General features: G+C 36.5%; 1 protein-coding gene across 1 annotated transcript in view; it reads left to right on the forward strand.

The window, feature by feature from the left end:
- Positions 1-5,018: 5,018 nt before the first annotated feature.
- LOC127649016 (talin-2-like) overlaps positions 5,019-22,670 on the forward strand; it is a 68,803-nt gene continuing 51,151 nt past the window's right edge. The window contains exons 1-2 of the mRNA XM_052133903.1: positions 5,019-5,078; positions 18,792-18,836. The gene's annotated coding sequence lies outside the window, so the exon portion shown is untranslated. The remainder of the gene's footprint in view (positions 5,079-18,791; positions 18,837-22,670) is intronic.

Below are 22,670 nucleotides of genomic sequence, written 5' to 3' on the forward strand. Positions count from 1 at the left end.
GATGTGTGGTTAGGGCTGTGGTTTTCCAAGGACTTGAGATTGGTTCATGTGGTCCACAGGAGTCTGGTTGAAATGCAAGTTGATAGTATGATGTTTCAATAAATAGAGGTGATTTGTCTTTTAGTGCTGAATGCTTAATGTCCAAACATGTTGTTTAAGATCTTAAAGCTGTAATCATATACTGTACCTTAGACATAGGCTGCTATAGACAGGTGTTTTGTCCAACATCCACGTAGCTGCTAGGAGACTCAGCAAACACCTCACACCAAAGGTGAAGAAAGGGGAAATTGAGATCAAATATTTGACACAGTACACCTAAATCTGCTACTACTATAAAATTCTAACTCAATCTATTTTTAATCAATCTTTTGTTAGGGCATCAGTGGCAAGAAACAAATGTATGATATTTGGAAATTGAGGAACAACCCTTGGGAGTAACAACAACTGGGGAGCACATAGCTGACACGTTTAAACTAAATTGATAAAACATGTATACCTGTACAGATGTTAATTTACAACATCAAATGTAGGCACAGACTGTTAAAATATGTATTAGTATAGTAACTTAATATATATATATATATATATATATATATATATATATATATATATATATATATATATATATATATATATATATATTAATATATAATTTATAATTTTATCTTTATAAAATATGTTTGTGTTTCTCTGACTTTCTTTGGCTCTTTTTTGATTGCCAAATGCATATTATAATGAATAGAATCTGGGTGGATACCAAACACTTCATTGTCAGATGACAGATGGTGTGATCAGGGTATTCTGGGCCCTTTCCTGTTACTGCTCTGGCCCCCTATCCTACTAAAAATACAGTTTATAATTTGATGTGTTCTGGACCTGTGGGCCCCTAGAATCATCACCACCATTCTCCCCACTAGCTACGACCATGGGTGTGACAGCTGTCATAATTGAACTATAGAAAATAGAAGAAGAAAAAAAGACTAATTATGTAAAAGATAAGAACGACAGCTCCACCTATAGGCCAATGGCCTCAAGTGCTGATTCACAACATAAGGTTTGGCCATGAATTTAGTTGAACTCCTTTAACAAATACAACAGTATACATTTATACGTTAGTTCTCTTCGTTCCCAAGGTGCCCAAGTGCCAGTTTACTCAGTTTAGGGAGAAATAATCATCCATGTATAAAATGCCATACTAGAAATGTCTGCTACATTGGGACTATGTTGTAATATCACACTTTAATCAATAGTCTGCAGCATTTAGGCATATTTAGACACACGCTAAAAAGGTTTAATTAAAAAAATAAAATGTTATATACATTATTACAGCAATGAAGATCAATTCAGATTATTAGTGTGAGAGTATCAGGATGGTTTGGACCACTTTATGTTAACATTGTCAAAATACATTAACAGCCACATAGCACAGAAGCTATAGGTGTCGTCCACAGAATGTGTGGAATGCTGTTGTGGGCTCACCCCTGTTTGAGCTGTGTTAGATCAACACACATCAGTAACACATTCCAGGTGCCTGACCACAAAATCCATGACTTCAATCAAGCCAGAGGCCAGATCCTCTAGAGCTGACCATATAGCGCACATACATCTCTGAGATGTCTGTTTTAGATCTTTTCATCTGGAAAGAATCACGATTTAATTAACATTTGCTAAACATCTTAAAATGACCAGATTGACATACATTCTAAATCATAAACGTCTCAAAGACATCTGCTGAATATCTTATTAACATCCAAGAGGAAACGTCAAATAGATGCATTGCAGATAAGCAAATAACCTATAAGCTAAAACCGTCTTCCAGGTGTAAACAAATAACCTGTAAACACACATCAAATAGATATCTGGGTGATGTACGTGTGTTATTGGTGGAGCAGAGAACATGTTATAATTTACATCTGCACATTAAAAACAAACACGCACCCTGCGAGAGCGAAAGAGAGAGTGTGTGTGTGTGTGTACAGGTTTCACTTTATTTGTGAGTGCCAAACTTTTGAAAACGTCCCCACTAATATAGAGAAACTTGTTGAAAACCCACTAGTGAGGATATTTTAGGTGGTCCTCATTAATAAAAAAGTGTCTTAAATTGGCCGAATAATGTTTATCTTTAATGTTTTTATGTTTAGGTTTATGGGTAGGGTTAGGGAATAGAAAATATCATTATCCTGCAATGAAATCAATGGAAGATGGAAGTCTATGAGATGTCCTTATGTTGTGAAACAAATCTGTGTGTGTGTGTGTGAAAGATAGAGATGTACAGTAATTGGTTTCTGTGATCTTAATCAACTAAATTCATAATTGTAGTTTTAATCTAAACAATAATATAATTGTTATACTGTAGAAAAATAAAATTATAAGCTGACACAACAAATCAGAAGGTGCTGGGAGGATGATGCCTCTTAAAATTTGCCTAATTGTCTAATGTTTTTGTCTTAACAAAGGTATATGTGTCTCATAGTTGAGTGACAAATAATCAAAAGTGCATTAACAATTAGGTCCTATTCCAAACCTGAATCATTATGTGTCTGTCTCGTACATCTCATGACATAAATGTCATAAAACAACAGAAACATACATTTAAACAAAAAAGAACAAACACAGGCTACCTCATGTGGGGTGAGACTTTCAGATAGCCATTCATATTTGTTCTCTATTTAAAAAAGTGAAAGAAAAAAAACTGTAAATTTAAAGGTGCACATACATTTTTTATATATGCCGCCTTGAACATACACTGACACCTGAGGCGTATCATTCAATCACAATAGTTTTCAGTTACGGGTGTCATTGTAGCACTTTACTAATCACAGTCAGTCATGATTAATTTAATCCAAGAGTGAAAGTGTGGAATAACAGAACTGAGATAAAGCAAGCAGGATTTTGCTGGTGATGTGATCTTGACATGGCGGGACCCTCTTATGTAGAATAAAACAGCTTTAATAAAGTTACTGATATAACTGGAGTCTTCATCTCATGCGAGTGGTCATGATTTTATTTATATGTTTCAAAATGACAAATAATTTATTTAGGAATAAAACTTTATTAATGAGGAAAAAATTACTATGTGCACCTTTAACCGATTCGGAACTTACTCGAAACTCAAAGCCTTTGAATCCTTTCAAATAGTTATGTTACACATGCTTTAATCTGTAGCCTATATACAGTTTTATAATATTACATGCAATTGATATCATTGACCTGTTTATTGTTTACTTTTAAGCATATGCGTAAATGTAGGTAGGTATGGCAGGGTCATATCCTGACTATCTTTTAGAAAATCGGAAACGTCACGACCAATATACAGCCATGGACAAAAGTATTGGCAGTGACATAAATGTTGTGTTTCGCAAAATGTTCTGCTTCAGTTGTTGTGGTGTTGATTCACATTGTTTCTAGATTATTGTGCAGAGTGATCAGATGCATTTTAAATAATCGCAATTAAAGCTTCATTGGCCAAATTTTTTTACTTTATCACAAAAACCCAAATTTCAATGTTCTCATTACTTATGCAAACACAACAGCCAATAGCAAGTACCCAAGCAAAAACCACATAAAACATTGTTCAAAGCAGTATAAAAACAGCGTCATATCGAAACTGTTACTTTTCTCAGCGCTGTTTAGGATGCACCAATCACAGTCATTTGTGATTACTGCATGGAGATTTAAAAAACTAATTTCTGGCGGTCACATTGGATTTCTCTTTGTATCTTAGGTCCAATTATTGAACGTAATACATTTAAACAAGCATACTTTTGGGGGAGGGAAGAGTTTTGCATATGGCCCAAAGGATATGCTTTTATGAATGTTTGAGGAAGACACATTTGAATTTGAGCGACTCACTGTCAGATAATGAGGTGGAATAAATGTGCAGGATTTAAAACGCAAGTATAACCGGACGAAGAAATTATTGTCATCCCAAATTAAGAATGTTAGAGTCAGTTGTGCTGCAGGATATATCAGATTTCGTCATGTATCGTAGATTAACTTGCAGTGAAATACATTTTATGCATTTATATAGATGTAAGGAGCAGAAAACATCTGGTGTGTGTGTGTTTCTGTGACGATATTGGCATGTGAGAGACTCGACTGCTCCATTCTCCCCATCATTTTGTATCTTTGACACTGCACAACTTGTTATTTTAGCCCGCTGTTTGTGAAGATTTTCATTTGTTTAATGCTGAAAATAATACATTTTACAGAATGACACTTCATGATACAATTTTCTCGATGTAAATCCTGTTATAACTTGAATATAACTTGAATTTGATACATGAATCTTGTATTTGTCACCTCCATATCGCTGCAACATTATCAATCTAGTTCATTGCCCCTCCATATCATGCAGCCACTGGTCAGTTCTGAACCAAAACAATCTGGATAATATTTAATGTGGTAAAGAAATAGGAAATGAGACATGTTATAGTAAGAAATAATGTTATTTAGCCTATATTTCCAACGTTTCGAATATTAGCCTGATAATATGTCCCTACCAACTTGCACACCAAACCTACGCCCTTGCTTTTAAAGTAGTTTTAAATAAAAACTGAATTCTGTCTAAACAACACTTTGGATCAAGAACTACACGTCGGGACTACATTCCCCTGGATTCCCACTGTCATGACGCATTTCCTCAGTTCCCAGCTTTAGAAATCGCCTGGGCTCGGCAAATTCCGTAAAACGAGATGGGATTTACTCCAAAGAGGCAGGACGAGACCGTGGTTTACTGGCCATCGAGTACTGTGAGCTTGTAATGAAACTGCGGTTAACAAACTCGCCGGTAAGATCTGAATGTCCTCAGATTTCAGTGTGCCGCGAATTGTGCTCCTAGTATTCCTGGATCGCTGCATGTTTCAATGAGTTAAACATGAATACGAGCAGACTGATATCACATGCAGTGTTGAATGGATAGGGATTTAGAGGTGCGTGGAAATAGGCAGTGTGTGCTGGACAGAGACGTGCACAGAGTCTTGATCCGATATGACATGATACACGTTCACCAGTTGCATAAAACTGATTCACGATTGCATTAATCAATGGAAACCTTGTGATTAGGTGCATCGCAGTTGGTAAGTTGAACATATGCGTTTTCTCCTAAAATTGTACAACGAGTAATATCAGATGTTTGCATTAAGGCAAATCTTCGTGTTTGCTGGTTTGAGATGCTCTTATTTTTTAATACAGCCTTTGGACAGCGGTATGAGAAATAGGCTACTTTATTTATTTGTATTTAGAAGAATTGAATAGCTGTTGTTCTGGTTCTGAAATATATTACATTGTAGTGCATAACTTTTGTGACCAGAATCCGACATAATTCAGCTATTCTGTAGCTTGAAACACTTTACCAGCGTTCAGTTAATATCAGATGAAACATGCGTTATTTTGACGTACTATCAAAACAATAAGCTCAGGCTCGAGCATGGTCCCATTCCTAACTCCTTTTACCTCATTTTACATTGAACGTATTAATTCAGACGTTCCTCGTCTGCGGTTGCTAAGATGCTTTCAAAACAGTTTAACAGGTAAACTGCAGTGGACCAGACTCCAGACCGACAGACATGCAGCCCATCATTTAAATATCCTCTCATAATGATCTTGGGAAAACATATATGAAAATACGTCAGCAAATTAATTTATATATATATATATATATATATATATATATATATATATATATTATATATATATATATATATATATATATATATATACATAATTTTTTGTTTTCAAAATTACAGAAGTCTCTATCATTTTTTAGAACAAAGTCTAGTAGCATACACATAAACAATTATGCTACATATTTGTGGTAGGTGATATAAGCAAAATGTATATCACGATATTCATAAAAGTTTTAGTCGATGACAATACATTATATATCACAATATAGGCCTACACATTTTTAGAGAAAGTGATAAAAACAAAACAACAAAAATTCAGGGTTGTCCGAACTTGCTGTCACTGTAAATGTTCATTTTCCGATACCCACTGAGGGAAATCGGACATTGCAGACTGCATTCACACTGCTAAGACAGACACTGCACTTTTTACATGGTGCCATCACTTAAATGATTGATGTGGAATACAATTTTAAGATTTCGCTTCCATTGTTGTGAATTTACTGCTAAAATGTGGTGCTGGCATTAAATTCCAAGCACTGACCAGTTATAAATACAATATGAAATCATATTGATACAATAGGCCCTTTAAACTACATTTGAAAAAGATAAAATGTGTTTAAAATTATGAAAAAATGGAGTATAAAAACTACACTTTCACAAACTTCCTGTTGCCCCCCCCTGAAGATTACAATGACACTGTTGGTTAGGTTTAGGGTAAACGTTTAGGTTAGAGAGGTATGTTTTACTTATTAAAACGTCTATTTAAAATTGACCTTAAAAACCGTATCTGATCACAACCTCATTTTGCTCAGATTTGGCTCCCCCTGATGGACAATTTACTCGGAAACTACAGCCAAATGAGTAATGAAGCACGTAATTTCATTTTTGCAAAAAATGTGCAATGTTCACGTAAATTTCATGAGAACAGGCTGCCCTAAAGACCGTATCCTCTGCCCTAACGACCCTGCTCTGCTTTTAATGCGAAAATAATGCAAATGTCACTAATGACAGAAAATAATAATAATAGAATGATACTCATATATCTACCGTTTTATCAATTTAACCGGTATTGCACCCACCCTTACTACACATACTTTGTTGTATATTCCACAATTAAATTTTTTTTTTTTTGTTAAAACAAAAAAAAAAAAAAAAATATGAAAATGTGATGAATGATGTCATTTAAAAACATGGAGACAATATTATTATTATTTATTTATTTTTAAGTGTGGGAGGCAGAAGCAGGTATAGAAAGATTTTTCTGTTACATGAGAACACTTTAAGAATATCACTTTAAGACTTAGTGTTTTAGGAGTGTGTGTGTAATTTATTTACCTGTTTTAACTTTCAGTGCTCTAGATTCACTGCATTGCTTTTAAAATCGTACATTATTCTTGCTGTCTTTAAACCTTGTCTGTCATGCAGCAGCAGGTCTGCATACTGTGTTGGAGTGATGAATTGCTGATACTGATGAATCCAGTAGCTTAGAGAAAGACATCATGCTGAGTAGCATCTGCTTTCATTCTGATATACTGTAGTGCTTCTGCTGTTTATCACAGCTGTCACTTTTATTGGTGGCTTGCCGATGGGTCATAATTAATTAGAAAGGTTGCTTTTATGTCAAGATTGAGCATCAGAATACACTGGATAGATAAACAAGATCATTGGCTTTCTGCTTGTCCAACTCATTGCTTGTCACTTGTCTGCACTTCAATAATGTCCCACATATTACTTTACATGTAACATTATGGGCCTCTATCACTTCTGGCTTTGAAAGATGCCTGAAATCATTGTTATGTGACTAGCACAAAGGACAGCATCCTGTGAATACTGTGGCCTTTAGTTTATGAATGTGCTTGTTTCCTTTATAAAATAGTTAACTCTCTAGTGTATTTATTGATATTTATTGATATGCCTTTTATAACATGAACATATGTTATGTAAGTCACACATTTGGACCACCAACAGTCTTGGTATTTTAAAAGGCTTTGTTGTTTTTACTGTACTACCAGAATTGAAGCAAGTGTACAGATACGTGAGTGCATAATTGTGAGATATTCAAGTGGGTCAGTCTTTGCACACCTGCCATGTGATGCCTAAATCTAGTCCCAATGTTGGCAAGTGCAGCATTTTCCATTCTATATTTCGTAGTAGATCCAGAAAGCTTTTCGGAGCCTTGATATTTGAAATTCCTGACAATGTGAATATCACATAAAGCATGATCCTATCTCTTTTTATTCGTTTTCTCAATTGGCTTGTGCTCTTTAAGTGCTATTGATCTCGGTCAACTCTAAGCATTTTAATACCTCTACTTAACACTTTATTTTCACACAGAAATTTGAGGTGGCTGCCTAACTGTACCAACCCCCCAGTGGTTATTATTAGCAGGGGTGTCGTTTGGGTATGTGGGTGTCACATCCTTTAGCTGAAGAAAGCTCGGAGCTTTACCAATAGCAACTGATAAAATACTACACCTCCACACACTACATTGACATCATTCTCTCTTTTTTGACCTCAGCCTTTTCTCATTTTGCCACTCACCCCTGTCTACACCTATCAAGCAAAGAGCTTCCTTGACCTTCGGTTATTGGACGGTTTGATGGGTGCAGTTGTTTCTGGTTGATGTACTTTTTGTAAATGGTGCATTAAACTGATGCCATTGAAGGATTAAGGTGGACAGCATGACCAAAATCTTATATCGCTGATGAGTAATTTTATATCATGATATAGTTATTTTCGCTGGAAATTCCACAAAAGAAATGGTTTATTAATAACCACTTGGTTATGCCAATTTTTGGATATACCATTGAATTAAATACTTGACAACTGAAAGGTAGTTGATCATTTTTTTCTTTTTATTTGATTTAGATGCAGACAAAAGATAAGATTACTCCTAATGAATAAGTGTAATGCCAGTAAAAAGCTTCACATTATGTAACACTTATGTTAAATACAAAAAAATAAAAAATGTTTACACCTGATTGGATAAGCCACATTTGAAGATGTTGTAAAATAGCTTATACGTGCACACCTGTGACTGCACATCAGTTGAATTCTATATTAATCTGGCAAGTAGCAACGTTGCTCAGCAACCGTAAACAACTAAACTGCTTCGAGTTACAACCCTTAATATGTAGTTTTCTTATTTCTCTCTTTATTTTGTCACTTTTATGTCTAAATAATATAAAGCACTCCTGGCCACTAATAGCAGTGCAAATGCAGTATATACTATGTGTATAGCTAAATCTACTGGTTGACACATTTCTACTGTTGCATGGTATTTACTGTACAGTCTTGAAGCTCAGCCCTTCTATAGATGTATGCATAAAGGGAAAAGATCTAGTTTTCAAGCTTGGCTTCATACTGTAAGTTTTAAACTTTTACCCAGCAAAATGCTAAGTGGTAAATACCACAATGACTAAATGTGTATGGGTAAGAGGTAGTTCTGTAGTGCATAGGGCTTCATTCAGACACAGGATACCTGAAGTATTTTGACTCTGGAGCCTTGAGGCTGTACCGAACTCCCCCACAATCTATGTATGTGCTGAAAATGGATCCAAGTCAGTCTGTTATATCAAGGGCTTCTGCTATTGCTGGTGTCCTTTTAGCAGAGCAGCTAACTGGCTCTTTTGTGCTCACTGTGAGTCAGTCACCTGGAACGGCTCTGTTAGCAAGTTCTGGTTTCAACACCAAACTGCTAAAAGTGTTCAAGCAAGTTTCTCTCATATTTGTACATACCATTAGAACATTAGATAAGTGATCAAAGATCTTTCTGAAAAAGAGAAATACACTGGACCGAAAGATTGTTGGACAATATATTGAGGACTTGTCTCCAGTGCTCATTTGATTGAATAGATCTGAAGGAAAAACATGTAAAAAAAATCAAAAAGGTAGGCCTATGTGTCCATTCGCTTTGAATACAGTGCATTTTCTGTAAGGGTATCTTTGGGAATGCAGCATATTTTTGCAGTCAGAGTAAAGAGGGACTTTTCTACGGTTGTCTGCAGCTGTCTGGGTAGTGTATGACGTACAGATCTAAAATTCTACAAATCTTTCTATCTCTGACCTGAAATGCTGTGGCCCTGAAATCTCTGCTTTAGGACTTGCTGTTATATTTACAATGTAAATAGGTTAGACCAAGAAGTCACTTAAATGGTTATAGGTGCTGGAACCTTTTTTTTGTGTGGATTTTCTTCCCTTTTCTCTCCAGTTTTGTATGCTCTATTCCAAATGCGCTCTAGGTCCTCGTGGTGGCGTAGTGACTTACCTCAATCTGGGTGGCGGAGGATGAATCTCAGTTGCCTCCATGTCTGAGACAGTCAATCTGCGCATCTTATCACGTGGCTTGTTGAGTGCGTTACGGTGGAGACGTAGCACGTGTGGAGGCTCATACTATTGTCCACGGCATCCATGCACAACTTGCCATGCGCCCCAACGAGAGTGAGAACCACATTATAGCGATCACGAGGAGGTTAACCCAACGTGACTTGATCCACTCTAGCAACCGGGCCAATTGGTTGCTTAGGAAGCCTGATTGGAGTCACTCGGCACGCCCTGGATTCGAACTTGCAACTGCAGGTGTGGTAGTCAGCGTCTTTACTCGCTGAGCTACCCAGGCTCCAGATGCTGAAACTTTTAGTATTTTTGGGATGCTAATGGTTTTCCCTATTTCAACATGATTCCACAGAAAATCTACATGATGCTTCTGAAAGTTCCTGTAACCAGAAATTAACCTCATACTGCCAAATTATTAACAAGTGGCACACCCCATCAGACAGCAACAAAGCATATTGCAAAAGTAAGGGCCGAGACATGGGTTCTAGTCCCTTGGCACAGGAAGCATTGGGTTCACATAAGCAATGATGAACGTTATTCGGAGGTCGCATTTTGCTTTCATATCAAATTTTACTCCACAGACAGATAGGTTTAAGGATTCGGATAGGGTGGGTTTGCTTCTCATGCACTGCTTGGAAGATGATAAGTGTTTTTTGTCAAATAGCTTCCTCCGGCTCAATGAAAGTAAGTCAGAAATTATAATATACATCCCTCCTAAATATAAAAAAGTGATAGCCAACAGACCAACTCCTTTAACAATGGCCGCGAAAGACAACATGAAAATCTTTGCGTTGTATTTGACTTTGATTTTGATTACCTTGATTGCTTAAATTCAGTTGAAAAAGGTTTTTAGCAGCTTAAAATGACTTCAAAATAAAAACCTTTATAATTTGAAAGATTTGGAGACAATTGATCATGCTTTTATTACATCTTGCTGGATTATTGCAACAGTCTTTATTCTGGAGTCTGTCAGCGCAAGTGGCGACACTAGAGCACAGCTTGCTGGGGCTATTGCCCCGTCAGAAATTTGCATAGTACTGGCACAGCACCCCAAGGATTTCCTAAAGATGTTAATTTTTTTACTCTCACTTATACTTTCATTAAACATTTAAAAAAAAAAATAATTTATAAGATTAAAATGTGAAATGAATATAAGTAAATGTATAAAACAAACTCTATATGGTCTTGATTATATTTCTTTCGGAGTCAATTAGGCTGTGTACTCTGGTAAAGATGCGCATTAGCGATCATTTGAAATTGATCATCAACATCGATCACAACGGAACACTATCTAATATGAAGCAAATGACCACAGACTTCACACACACTCAAAATAGTTAACACAAGTCAACAGCGTCCGTTTGAGCCTTATGTTCAGGAAGCGAAGCAGTGAAGGGAGAAGGCTGGATACGAGCAGTACTAGTAACTACTGTAGTAACTGTAGGATATGTAGCACTCATTTCATCTCAGGTAGGTGAATGAAATTGATCAACTACTTGAAAGTTTGCTATGAAGAGTCTAGCTGGCTAGGTAAGTCAGTATTTCTTTACTTGCTCTAAAAGTGACCTTATAGATCGCTCTCATTATATAGATAAGTGTTTTGGATTTTTTTTTTTAATAAATATATAAATAGTCAAGGGTATCTCCAACATTTATTTAAGTCTGGCTATCATTTCCTTCTAATCTTGCTGAGAAACAAATAAGACTTTACACTATCAACTTTAAAAAAGTTTTTGATGTAACTTCACTTTGAAAATAATCCTGTTAATGTTAACATTTTAGGGTTATTACTTACAAATTATGACAACTGATGAAGAACATTAGATCGGCTAAAGCCCATTTTTGTACAGTATCAACCCACATAAGAAAATAATGGTCATCTAATACGGAAGTGTAATTTTACACAAGAATAAAAGTATTTATTTTTTTGGAAAAAGAGAAAATATCTATTTCTCCATTTTCTATACTCCCATTCAATAAGTCCTTCATAATTTGAATTTGCACACAGGATCCAGTGCAGGGGCCACATATTTCTGTAGATTATCAATGGTAAAGGGAGAACAGCCTGATTTGATAATGTTCAGGATTGAGAGCGTTGACTCAAAGCTGTATATGTACTGTAGAACCAAACACAATATGGATATATGCATGTTCAATGGTGCTTCACGTTATCACTTTTTATGAGCATTACAGACCCTGAACAGATGCCGTTTGACACGTGAAGCAAGGAAAATTAAAACAAACTTTTCTGTGTATTTTCTTTTAAGATTTGGTTTTCATCAATTTATTTTTGATGAATAATATATGTGCATATGAGCTCATGCACTTCTTTAATAACTCCAGTGATCATTTTTTACGTCTGCAGATTTGACCGCAATAGACAAATACATTTAATTGGAAAATACACAATCAAATACTAAACTAAACAGTTCTGGTCCATGTTTAGCAAAGCATTGTAAATGAACTGGATGGTCAGAAGCTTAAACACACACACTCCATTCTGGAGAACTGATGACCACTGAATGTTTTTGCAAGCAACATTATGTGTTGTTAAACTCCCCGATGAATGCCCAAGCATGCATCTCTGAATGTTGTTAAACTCACCTCTGAGTAGTGCTTCAGACTTTGAAGAGATTTTATCAAAATCATTTGGAAGGCTAGATAAAGATGATCGGTGGGCCATGTTTGGCCAAAGTCCACCAGTTGACTTTGGTCTAAAAAAAACTGACCATCTCAACTCACCTTATTTTGTATTCACCATGAACTGATCACATGAATTATAAACATGCAAGTTAAGTTACATTTAAAAGGCTATAAATACATCTGTGTATATGGTGCTTGGCAACACGGTTTCTTAAAAGGGCCCCACTGGTTGTAATGACAGATGTATCTATAGAGTGAGCATTGCATGGGTCTTTCTTGCTTCACCTTTTACTTGGTCCATCCATTTTCTTTTTATTGTATTTTAGAATAATAATTTAGTTGGTAATAGCATTTTAGAGCCAAATCCATTACATGAGTCTATTGATTGATGAAACGAGTTATTTATTTTTTTTTGTTCCCACAATGCATTGAAAAGTATGTCATATATTTAAAACTTATTTGTACATGCAGATAAATACAATATGTCAGATTTTATGTTTTAGAATTGAAAGCACTTTGTAAATGTTAGTGTTGTTGGACTGCATTGACTTGAGCAGGATGGTGTTTTAGCCTGCAAGTGTTCACTTATTCTCAGGTTACTACCTTCTTGAACCCCTTCTATACTTCTAAAGTTGGAGTCTCTGGTGATTAGAGAAAAGAAAATGGATTTCTCTACAAACTGCAGCAACAATTATGAGTTTGTTGTTTATTTGCTGCACAAAGAGAGATAGACAAACTATTTCAGTTCACCTGCTGGACAAGTTGACTAGCAGTATTATCTTGTATACACAGTATTTGGAGTGAATCAGTTAAAACATGTTATCATTTGAACGATACTAATTGTATCTTATTTCCATGTATATCTACTTGTGTTATATATTTACTCAATGATTAAACGTGACATTTAAACATACATCCCATCTTTAGTCTGACCCATAATTATGGTTACAAAGTTGTAAAATTGGCTACAACTTTACACAGAATAGTTTAGTTTAGTGCAATTTTATCTCACTAAAATCATTTTTACATTCATATTGTTTTTGTCTTGTGGCTATACTTTTGGAACGGTGAGTATTTTAACGTTCAAATATTTGCCCCATTCACTTTCATTGTAAATGCCTCACTGTAACCCAGATTTTTGCTTTTTTTAAAGAAAAGGAGGGATGAGTCAAAATACATTTTTGTGGTAATCAATATAGTGCCAGAAATCCTGAGCTTAACTTTATTGAACCCAAAATATTCCTTTTAAGGCATTTGATGCAAATGAAATACACCTCCTGATTCACGATTTCTTACTTGTGTTACTTCAGCTTTCTGTGCTTTACTGCCACCTGTTGCGCTGGTTTTGGTAACTACAATGGCTCCTGATATGTGATCCAAGGCTCATATTTTATTGGTCAAGTCATTTAATCACTGGGCAAAAATTGCTTTATCAGCGTGTGATTTGCTTGTTAGGAATCCATCGTACCGATTCAAAATGTTGATGCAAATTCTCGTTTGGTGCGCAGAGGCCTTTACACAATTATGCTTAAATCGACAATATGTAAGGTAATGTAAATGCCATAAATGGTATTCCTAAGGTCATAGTTTAAGGTCAAGGTGAAATGTATTTATAAAGCACATTTAAAATAAACTGTTTCATAGATTAGGAGCACTACAAAGGCTTGATCTCGTCTTTTTTTTTTTTTTTTGCCTGGATCATCCAGGAGCATCATGGTTGTTCGACTTCAGTGCTCTAACCAGGGTATGATGATGCAAGAGATCTGCTCAATTAGATGACGCCAAGCCATTTAAAACCTGAAAAGCAATCAATCAAATCTTCAAAGCAATCCTAAAACGGTCAGGAAGCCGGTGTAGAGGGGCTAGAACTGGTGTTATGAGATCACGCTTTTTTGTTCCTGTTAGAAAACGAGCAGTTGCATTTTGTACCAGCTGCAGACGATGGAAAGACGACTGGTCTATACCCACATACAAAAAATCCCGGTAGTCAAAATGCGAGGTAATAAAAGCATGAATAACCTTTTCAAATTCATTGGGATAGTGGGCCTTTACCTTGGCTAAAAGTCTTAACTGAAAGAAGCTTGTTTTGATCTGTTTATCAAATTTAAAATAGCTGTCAAAAATTACTCCAATGTTTTTCTAAACAGATTGACTATATGAAGCCAAAGGGCCAAGAGTCCCATCAGGATCATCCAAAAGGCCCAGATGTCCAAAAATAACAATTTCCATCTTTTATTCAGATTCAGAAAGTTCAAATCCATCCAGGTTTTAATATCTTTTAAGCAATCCAGCAAGGGCATTGACTCTTCACTTTTTATATACAAATAGATTTGTATATCAGCAAAACAATGAAATGGAACTTTTATTTCATCTAAAGATAGACCCCAATGGCAACATATACAATAAAAAGAGAACGGGGCCCAAAATGTAGCCTAGGGGAACCCCAGAAGTAAGCGGGGCTGTAGTCGTAGAATAATTGCCCAAATTAACCAAGAAACTCCTATCTGTCAGATATTATTTAAACCAGTCTGTGCTGCTCTCGCACATCATTATTAGAGTTTAATGTGATCTCATGTTACGTTAAATGAGATCAAACGACGATTCGACTATGAAAATATTTGTCGACAATTTTTTATTTGTTTTGTAAACTTTGCAGCAATCTCAAACATCTTGTTGCTCCAAAAAGCCCTGTGTTTCTCTCTGCCGTGCCGACTCTTGTCACCGCTCTAAACGTTGAAGTAGACGTTGACCTGTTTATCCAGAGGCAGACTTGTGGTAAGGGTTAACCCTAACAGCTAAAGAATAAACCGATCAACACAGGTTGATTTTTTTTCCAGTTTTGCAGTGCATGTAAACATCTTAACCGCCGGTCTTACTGGCTTATGCAATGTATGCATGTGTTATGCGTGTCTTCATGATTTTACACCAAAACAGAGAATAAAGTGATTATTTAAAATGCCATCTAAATCTCATGTGATTACTTTTTGTGTGTATTCAGCGTATTGGTGTACATGTTGCTTTGTCAAACTAGTCAGGAGGATGCTTAAACAAAAAGAGCAAAGTTTTTCTGCATAAAAACATGCAGATGGTTAGAGTAAGATTTGCCTGAATGCTATGCTGGTCTCTCCTTGGATTTTATGTGGCTAAATCTATTGACTCCTTAATTCCAGACATGCACTGCCAATCAAACACATCACGATAGAAATAAAGTTTTTTTGTGCAGATTTTCTTTTATCACATACATGGCCATTTACCCCTCTTAAATAAAAGCCACACCCTTTTGCCAGACCTCATTCTCACTCACACCAGGGTGTCTGAGCTGGCTTCCAGGCAAATAGAAATATTTCTGCTTTGTCAGCCCACTTTTTGGGAGATGATCATTACTTTTAGAAAACTGATTTTTTAATGTGCCCTTACATTTTTTAGATGAAAGAGAGTGATATGGGGGCAGAGAACAGTACACCCATTTCATGAACAAATTGTATCTTTTGCACCGTGTCGTTTCATTAAATCAATGATCATGATGCAGTGGTTAATGACTCACTGGAGGGAAAGATTATAGTAAAAAAGTTCTCACACAATCACAGTCACATGGCTGCAGCCCACAAATCATTTTCATGATAATTATATTAGAATTCTTTGTTATTGAGGCTTGACCGCCCCAGGCACGTTCCCTCTCCTTATAGGGAAAATAGTGTCAAACTTCTTCAAATATTCTCCTTTTGTGTGCCATGGAAGAAAGTACTGTAAACCATATGGGTTTGGAACAACATGAAAAGTATTAAGTGAGTAAATAATGACAGAATATTTCTTTTTGAGTAACCTATTCCTTTAATGATCATTTCCTGTATCTATCGGTATATCAGTATGCTAAAATGTGAAATGAACATGACCATAGAGAGTTGATTGGTTGTTCTGGTTGTTGATGGGGTTGTTCATTCTGTCTGTCAGTAGTGGTGAGTCATTGAGAAGCAGTCTGTCAGTACTGATGCCAGCACTGCTAGGCTGAAGATGGACATGTGAACTTCACTGCCTACACATGCAAGTCATGCCAACCGTGACAGTGACAGCCATGCCTGCTGATCATAAGCCTACCCAAGCATCATGTTTTTCCAATAGGGCTGGGTTTTGCCAACCAACCCCCTCATGGTATGATGTGTATCACAATATATAGCGATACATCATGAAATTATAATTGGATCATGATATAAACTGTACCAGACACATGAGAGAGACCCACCGTATCCGTGAGAGAGAAAGTGAGTCATGCGGGTTCAGTTTCAGTTGCTCTCACTTCTCATGAATGCGTCTCTGACTGTACTGATTAATATTGTTCTAATATATAAATGCAAAAATAGATGAATAAAATATTGATACAGGGATCTAAAGTATAGGTACAATATTGTGAGAAAAAAATACTGTGATAGATCGATATATTATTGTATTGCACAGCCCTATTTACCAGTCATTTATTTTTTTTAATTCTCTCTCTTTCTCTCTATTTGTCTCTCTCTCTGGCTCACTGGCTCTTTTTGATTAATCTGTTTTGCCTTTCTCCAGAGTGCTTTTTGCAGCAAGAGTGCCTCAATTAATATTTGTTATTGTGATTTAATTAAAAAAGCCATTTTATGATAGCCAGTGTTTATTATGGCGCTTTACGGGTGATTTATAGTCTCCATTTTGTCATTTGAAATTTAATTCAGAAACCTTTAGATTTCAAACTATGCTTACATGATGGGGAGCTCTTTTTTATAGATTAAAAGTTAATGACTTGTGAATTTCATTGCATACTTGTCTGAGCACTGTTTTGAATTAGATGGCTTAGTTGGACTGTTGTATTTACATGGGCAAAGTTGTTCTTTTGTAGATGGTGATCAGATATTATTTAATCTAAAATACCTTTTTTACCCTCAATAATAATGTCAAGTTTTTTACAAACCTACCCTGATATACAGGATATAGCTGTGACATATACAGTAAAAGCATAGCTGAAGAGGTCTTCCACTAAATGCAACAAAAAACATGCATATACACCTTTACATTGTCAAAATGTGTGCTTCTTGTTGTGTGAATTATGGGAGAATATTGTGGTTGAGGATGTGGCATTGCCATAGTTTGGAGTAAGTTAGTCACCGCTGGACTCTTGTTGGCCTCTGTGCTGTCTGTATGGCAGCAGCTGTTGCACATGTTCTTCCTACCTGAATGCTGCACATGCACATGTTCTTCCACAATGCAACTCAATACAGCAGCATCTCTCTCTGACCCTTGTTTGGTTTGAGCCATTGCGCACCATCTCTACTATGCAAGCTGGGTCTGATTTGTGTGGGAAGTGGGTTGGCAAAGTTCATTTTTTAGCTTTGCCACCTGTCAACCTTCTGGCCACACCCCTGCGGTGTCAAATGTAATCATATCTGCAGTCCGTCATCAACTTCTAACATTGGAAAAAAAACTCTGCCTGACTAATGACTATTGTGTTTGTGTTCAGCATCACACTGTAATTGCATATGCTGCTATTATTCAGATTATTGTGTCATTTTCTTATGTGTCTTAAGCTTATGATACTATTCTTCTCCTGTTTGTAGAATAGGAAGATTCTGTATATATGCATTAAACAGCTGTATTAGCTTGATTTGCATTCACCTTTAATTTCACTTAATAAGCTAATTTAGTAATTTCTCAATTACAGAAGTTTAGAGACGTCTGGTATTGTGTCTGCTCTGCAATCATGAGGTCATTAATAGATTATGGGTTCATTACTGGGTCTTTAATTAATTTCCCACAAGGGTAGAGCACACCTACTCTCTATCACTGGGACGATTTCCATTTCAAATTAACTACTTTTTAACTTTGTTTCAAACCTGCCCATTTGTTATGTCTTCAACAACAGATCACAGCTAATGGGAATAACATTTGGGCTGAATAGATTTGTTACTACTGAAGTTTTGTTAAGTGCTGCACTTTTCCATTGGCAGTCGTGATGGAATAGTACATTTAAAGCTGTTATATGGGTTTATGTAGGCTGCCTTTGGATTTCAAATCCAAAAGCAAGGTATGTCCATTACTGTTGAATCATTAGAAATGTCTTTTTGATCAGAAGAAAAATATTTTTTTACAAATGATTGTTCTAGATATGGTTAATTTATTCAGTTAACCCATTGCTTTTTCTTTCTTACTGTCTCCAAGCAGTGAAGATCTGCAGTGCATCAGAGTTGCGTACACAACAAATTTACGGTAAGATAAAATCTTCTTTACTTCTGTAAAAAGTTCTGCAGTCTATATAATTGTGCTGCTTCTGTCTGAATTATCATGGCTGTATAAACTTCTTTGATTCTGTAACATCTCAAGTTTTTTTTATATACAGTTGACCATTTATAAATCTCAGGATAACTTCTGTGGAAAGTACAGTTTGGCAGCATAATTTTATTTCAGTAGCCCACAGTTACCATATAACACTGGTGACAGACATGACTCAGTGCTGGTAATTTGCTTTCGATGAGGGTATGACTCTATAGTGGAATTTAGCTGCTGAGTCTCACTGATATGAGGCGGTAAAAAATGGAAAAGGATGTGTAAATGGCTGGGTTCATATATTCTTATCTGTTAGAACCTGAGTCAGTCCCCTAACCTGAATGTAGTGTATCAACTTGTTGGAGGTCTATAAATGGAAGAGCGTTCTGTGGATTGTTTGAGGATCTGTGTGATTGGAAACATTGATTACAGATGTACAGTGGTTCAGGTAATATGCTGATCAGGTTGTGCCTGATCAGACAGGAAGTTCTGTGTTGTTCCAGTGTCACTCAGCAACATGTTCTAATTTTCTGTCGAGGATTTTGGGCAGGTCACAGTAATTGGTGTGTTATTGAATTGATGCCCTGTATCTAAATGTGAAGTGTATAATGTATGCAACACTGCATTGCCTGGCCACTGTTTTCCACCTTTTTGGTTCTGTAAAATATTTCCCATTTCATAAAATTCTTCAATAAAGAGGTATTTTTCAAAGAGTTAAAAACTAACCAGCTCAGAGGTGAAGCACAGCATTACAAACTTTGATATATAGCAAAAAAGTGTTTAAAAATCGGACAAAAAGTTCTAGATACAACACCATGTACTTCAATCCCTGAAGCATTGCAAAAGACGTAATCCAATTAAAAATGATGGAAAAATCTAAAACTGATGATTTAAAGTAGATGATTATAAGAATACAAACAAAATAGTTTATTGCAACGCATTCACATATATACAAATTAGGACTGTCGATTTAACACGTTAATCTGAGCGATTTAACTATGCAATTTTTACAAGATAATGTGAAAAAAAAAATAATGCAATTTATCTTGTCCCCAGACCGTAATATGGATTATTCCTTCCAGAGCAATTAAAGTTTGAAGAACCATCTGTTTTCAGCAGGGGGCAGAAGGCGAAACTCCAACTGTGTAGGCAACGTGCAGCTGTACAGACAACTAAACCACACTCAGGCTTGCATGATTCCAGCGACAGCACAAGAGGAGGACATGTTCTTGCGTTCAAACAGCTGGACTGAGTCGATTTCAAATGCAGCTGTTAACTATGTTTAACTTGACACAGCAACCTAATTATGCTATGTTTATGAAGAAATGCATTTTAGGGGGACCAACTTGATTTGCATCATTCACAGTGGGCCATGTGTGTAGGCGGTCAATGCAGAGCTCTTTTGCTGCGATTCCCTGATTGGTGGATCTTTTTCTTCAGGGCCATGGATAGTATCATGGGAATTTGGGGAGAAAATAAATGGTAGTTTTACTTCTGAAACCAGACTATTTAATGATGGAGAAGTTGACATGTCAGACTGTTAAAACAAACAAACAAACATGTACCAAATTTTGAAATGAAATGTACCACATGTAAAAGCACCACAGAGTCATGGTGTTTGTGAAATCAATCTACGAATTGCTTATTGTTGTTTCTGCATATCACAAAAATTACACATCTTAACACCTTTTTAGTTTTTTTTTTTTATTGATTCATAGACATCACAAAGAAAAAATACAACATATATACATTTAATCACATTTAACCCCCACAATTACCCCTGACCCGCAACGAACACCCCCGTGGACAATTGTTTTAAATATTATAATCATGTATAATTAAAACTAAACCACTCACTCCACAGCCCCTCCCTGAGAGTCCCCCAAAAACATTAAATAGTTCCCCCATTACCTGTCAAACAATTTCCGAACCCCCAGCCTTCTTTTTGAACCCTCCTCGAAACAGCCACCCACCCCATCTCCGCACACCACTCTGAGAACTGGGGTGCTCCATCTGACTTCCATCCCCTCAAAATGACCTGCCTACCAATCATCACACTGGTCAAAACCCAATTGTTTATGTATTTATCTTACAAATGTATGACCTCCCCATCTCCCAAAATGCAGAGTCTGGGGCAGAATGAGATTTGAGTGTTTAAAACCTCACATGCAAAACTTTGCACCTTCAACCAAAATTCTTGAATCTTACGACACCCCCAAAAAACATGGGTGGTGTCTCCATCTTCTGAATGGCATCGCCAGTAGGTGGGTGTGTCCTTAAGACCAAGCCTATACAATTTAGAAGGGGTCCAATAAAATCTATGTAAAATCTTAAATTGCATAAGGTGTACACTTGCATCTCTAGATGCAGTATTGATGTTTTTAAGAATCCTAGCCCTCACTCCCTCCTCCAAAAACACATTTAAATCTTCCTCCCATAATCTTTTGAGAGAATTTGAAGCTCTGTCCCCCAGACTCTGAATTAGCAGGGAGTAATAAATACACTGATGCCTCATGACCTTTTCCAAAAGCAGTAATCACCCCTTCCAGAGTATCTGCCACTTTAGGGGTGTGTGTGCTACTCTCAAAAACAGTGCAGAGCAGGTGGTACAGTTGTAAATACCTAAAGAATTGAGATCTGGGGTCCCAAAATGTTGAATAAAAATTTCAAAAGATCTCAACACTCCACTCTCAGATAGGTCAACGAGTTTAGTAACCTCCCACACAATCCACTCTGACCAGCAGAAAGGAGACTTATTACCTTATAGGGTTCAGCCATATGCTACGTTTAAATACATATCCGATTTAAACACTCTGGACACGTTTGTCCATATCGAGTGTAAATGTGAGATAACTGGGTGTAACTTCTCCGATTTCTTTCAGGTGGATGAGACCAATGAGCCAAATGTCTTGGACTGAATGCATAATAATAAAACTAAATCTTGGGCTGGCCTAACCCACCTTTTCTTAACACCTTTAGTAAAGGTGGCATGCATGTGAAATTTTATTGTAAAAAGGAAAGTTCCTTAAACTTTTTCAGCTGTCAAAAATAGTATGTTTAAATATGTGAAAACGTCACACAATGTGTATTGCTACTATTTCATTTCCAGCAGTGCTGTTCTCGGTCTATATATGTCTCACTATGACAGCTCAGAGAAATTCTACGGCTTGTCCCTGGCGTACTTGTCAGATCACCATGCCAGTGTTCAGTGTGCCAACTGTGTACAAGGGCATCCTCCATCCTCACAGTCACACATACAGACTAAAGATTAGCTCTGTGATATCCTGTTAAGTGCTGTTAGATTGTCTGGCTAATAACTGGTTCTTTATTGGTAATTGATTTCATGTGGCAGGAGGTGGACTTTTTTTTGGGATGTTAAAATTCTCTTTGTGTTCCAGCCAGAGCTGTGTAGACCTTCAAAGTGACATTCACTCCTCTGTCTACAATTATGTTGCTTTTCTGTGTGTTTTGCACATGTGTTACACTAGACTTTGTTTCATTAAGTGCAGTTTGGATGGTGTTGAAAGAGCATAGGCAGCTGACTGAAAGTTCAGGTGTTAACAGTTAAAATGTTTTGATGTGTGTGTGTGTGTGTGTGTGTGTGTTGTGTGTGTGTGTGTGTGTGTGTGTGTGTGTGTGTGTGTGTGTGTGTGTGTGAGCGTGTATTTATCACTTTGTGGGGACCAAATGTCCCCATAAGGATAGTAAAACCCAAAATGTTTGACCTTGTGGGGACATTTTGTCGGTCCCCATGAGGAAAACAGCTTATAAATCATA

Source organism: Xyrauchen texanus, chromosome 1, assembly GCF_025860055.1.
Source record: "Xyrauchen texanus isolate HMW12.3.18 chromosome 1, RBS_HiC_50CHRs, whole genome shotgun sequence".
Lineage (NCBI taxonomy): Eukaryota > Metazoa > Chordata > Actinopteri > Cypriniformes > Catostomidae > Xyrauchen > Xyrauchen texanus.